The sequence below is a fragment of the Amblyomma americanum genome, chromosome 6, assembly GCF_052857255.1.
Source record: "Amblyomma americanum isolate KBUSLIRL-KWMA chromosome 6, ASM5285725v1, whole genome shotgun sequence".
NCBI lineage: Eukaryota > Metazoa > Arthropoda > Arachnida > Ixodida > Ixodidae > Amblyomma > Amblyomma americanum.
Genome location: NC_135502.1, coordinates 17,792,250 through 17,796,370, shown reverse-complemented (window position 1 = coordinate 17,796,370; position 4,121 = coordinate 17,792,250).

The window sequence follows — 4,121 nt, the reverse complement described above, 5'->3', positions numbered from 1 at the left end:
ACGGTTATTTATCACGTGATAAGCAAATACGCCAAAATTGAATTTTGTGAGGTCTGCTGATGTCGCTACGGGGATGGAAAGCGCCGAGTGAGGAGCTGATATTAGGGGGGGGGGGGGGGGGGGAAGCAGATACTGATCTGCTCGTGGGCATTTGTACTTTACTTTGTGTGCATTATGCCTTTCTGCGTCTTTTGTTTATATTTGTAGTTATTAAAAGGCCTCAGCGTTCAGAAATCAAGCGCGACATTTCAACAAAGAAACGTACTTTCGTGGACGTATACCAGCCGGCAGTCCACTGCGCACGCGCCGTGGCAGGGCGCGCCCCCACCTGGGCGCTCGTGGCATCAGTGGCATCACTTACTATTATTGTGAGCAGTTACAACAGCCAAATTATATGTGCCCGCATCAAGTGCATATTTTTCCTATTTGTCATTTGTCTCATTGGGTTTTGCATTTGTTACTTGCCTTGATGATCAACCTTCGCCGGCACTAAACCCAGCATCCGCTGCTGCTCTTCGCATCGTTTTTTTATATTCTTCAACTGCAGTGATCATCTGATCAAGACCCCATAATTTTATTCTTGTGACGCAACACTGCTGCTGAGTTCGTCGACGGCACTTATACATACAACTTGATTCCGTTCTATTGCGTTACGTTTCGTCTCCACCATACTTTGACCATCTAGGAACTTGTGCAAATTCACTGTGGTTGGCGGCCCTGGCTTAAGCTCGACGTCACGATAAAATAACAAATAAAACGAGATACAACGCACCAAACGAAAGCGACAACGCGGACAATCCTTAAGTTGCGAGTGGGTTATGTGACACGCGTGGGGCCTGTAAAACTAAATACGAGCGAGAACGATGCAAGCTTGTGTTACTAACCTTGAGTTAGTAACTCAAGCTTGAGCCTGAGTAAAATAGTAAGCTTGAGTTACTGAGTTACTAAAAGCAGCAAGAAAAACGGCACCGCCTCTGCCATGCTGGTTCCACGCCCCTTTGGGTCACTTACAGATCCCAGTATTTTAAGGCTGATCATAGGACGATCACTGCACCATTGTCCACAGACCGCCACCGGACTTCCGTCAAAGTCAGCTTTTTCAGCAATTTCTGCACATCAGCAGAAATGGTAGAAGCCACTCTTTTCTGACATCTTTGTTACCCAGTAGATACGGGTGCCAGTTTCGCGCTGCCTTCGGTGGCGATACCTCTGCGGTGCGTCCTCTTATTTTGTGCGAAAAAAATATTATTATAATCAATAAAATTATGCCGTGGAGACCAAAAGTGGGGCGCACTTGTCGTCATGAAAATATGTTATATGCACTTATGTTAACCCCACCCCTTACGTAATACCCCCTGATGGGTTCTTTAAGGAAATAAAAATGAAATGAAATGAAATGAACCGTGCCCCACACCGATTGGGAACGATTCCTCTGAATCTATCAGGTCCGGGTACGGTTCTAAGATGGCGAAAAATATATTGGTGCGGTTAGGTTCTGATTCTGGGCAAAATTATGGATTCATATCCCGTTTGTTGTTCAGATTCGCATCCGGTTCGACACACTGGAATGCACGTCTGCCCATGTCTTGTCTGCGATCTTCTAACCGCAGAATTGCGCTTCCAACGGCATCTGTCGGTCCGTTCTGTAATTAGTGAAACAACCGCACTTTGTTCGTTTTCCTTTTTTCTTCTTTGAAAGAATAGCGAAATCTTGTTTCCTTCAGGCGCTTATAAGAGTGTGCGCCGAATGAAAAGGAAAAGCAACCTATAGCGCTTGGGGTGCAGATGTAATCGAATCAGTTCTTGAGCCCGAGTAATTCTGTAGACTTTGCTGGAGAGCTTCAAATCCGTTTCGTCGTCAGTGAGCTGTTGGGCCATCGCAAACCTCAGGAAGCTAAATGATACCGCGTATCATGGCACCATTTTTGAGAACTCATATTTGGTGGCGGTATTGGGGAGTCCTTAAGCCGTAAAACTGATAAATGAAGAGTTCATTGTAACTGTTGGAACGCGTGATGTTCCTTTTCGACGAGGCAAACTGTGGCAGAAAAAGACAGGGGGTAGAACGACGAAATGTAATTACGAGCAGCCCATTCCTGCCTTCAAGAAATCCCTTTAGTCCTTCCTTGAAGGAATCGAATGAGCGCGTACCACAGGCTCCGTTTCTTCGGTCCATGTCGTTGAATGATGCGGACTAATTTCCTGTTGCAAAAACAGACACCACCTTGCTTGCGGCCACCGGCTTCACCGCTTTGTGTTTTTTTTTCTTCGTTCATTGTGTGAGCCCCCCTCATTTCCGTTGTTGCACAGTTGTTTTCTGCCTCTCGTGGTCCCTCCCGCTACCGCCATAAGTTAAATTACCAGCACATTGCCACAGCCAGCCAACGTAGTTTCTAAAGATGGCTCCGGTGTGAGCCACTTAGGCTTCGCATTGGTTTCGGCCAACACCACAAGCAAGGAGAGGCGGTAACAGCAAGTTAGGTGAAAGGGAGAGAGAAAAACAGTTCTGTTGAAGCTGTGCTTCTTAAGCCTTGGTGAGATTTCAGGTTTCGAAACAGCCTGACGACGCGGACTCAGGAGAACGAGAGAGATATTGAGTTTAGTGAAGAAACTCGTTGCGATGTGCCGGAGGCTCTCCGCTAAGGTGGATATGAAAATTCTAACTAAAGAACAGCGGCATTGCTAGAGCCCCACCCGGCTGTCGCGAGACACAGGCGCCCGCCAATCCTTAACCTCGTCCCACTCAAAGCTGACACTGCTGACCTTGCACTCTTCTAAAGCACAGGCTCAGCGAAAATCCTCACTCAAGAAGGGTTTTCTGGCGGGCTAGTTGGTGCTTCTCGTCCATGATTAAACTGCGCGAAAAAAACGGGGACAAAGACAAGAAAACACGTACACACACAGAGCGCAGACTTCCAACTTTTATTCGAAAAACGCTTTCGAGCATTCCTTTTAAACGCACCACCCACCACGTGACACATCCTGTGTTGGATCCTGGATGTGTCACGTGGTGGGTGGTGCGTTTAAAAGGAATGCTCGAAAGCGTTTTTCGAATAAAAGTTGGAAGTCTGCGCTCTGTGTGTGTACGTGTTTTCTTGTCTTTGTCCCCGTTTCTTTCGCGCAGTTCAATCATGAACGAAAATCCTCACGGCGATAAAAGCCTCCGGAGCCTAGTTTCGTCATCGAGAGCACGTCTCTAGCATCGGAATGCTTTCTCTTCGAGGCACACTTGAGCCCAGCCAGGGGGCTGCTCATAACCTCACGGAACGACAGAAGGTACCTCACGGCGCACAGGGCCTAAAAGGTCGTCAAAGAATTACCCCGTGTCTTTGATGTATGCCGCTACCACGCAAGCGGCTATGGACAGTGCTTGATTAGCTCTCGTTGTCTTTGCTGCCGCTGGCCTGCCGCAGCACCGTCATTGCTCCAGACTCAGAGTTCCTCCTGCCAGCTGGCCCCGCGTAGAGGCTATTCTGTGGACTGCCCTCTGAGACTAGTGAGTGTGCATTGTTGATGATCTCAGAGGCCACTTCATGACAGGCGTACTTGCGCGCTCTGCCGCAGTGATGCTCGCAGCTCGCCTAGAGAAGGGTCATTGGAAAGGTTTTCATAATAGTACGATCCACCTCCGCGCGTAGTTTTGCACTCCTATGAGAACGTTTAATAATAATATTAATTAGTTTTTGTGGAAAGGAAATGACGCACTATCTGTGTTATGTATCGTTGGACACCTGAACCGCGCCGTAAGGGAAGGGATAAAGGAGGGAGTGAAATAAGACAGGAAGAAAGAGGTGCCGTAGTGGAGGGCTCCGAAATAATTTCGACCACCTGGTGATCTTTAACGTGCACTGACATCGCACATGTAGCACACGGGCGCCTTAGCGTTTCGCCTCCCTAAAAACGCAGCCGCCGCGGTCGGGTTGGAACCCAGGAACTCCGGATCAGTTGCCGAGCGCCCTTACCACTGAGCCACCGCGGCGGGTTGAGAACGTTTCCAGTTGCTCTAATCAATACATCTACGCTCGCGGAGGTTTTGTGCTAAAATGTGTCTCAGATCACTCTGTTCACTTCATGATGTTTGTGTAAAAGAACTTGTGTAGCTGGTAAAATCAAATTCGATG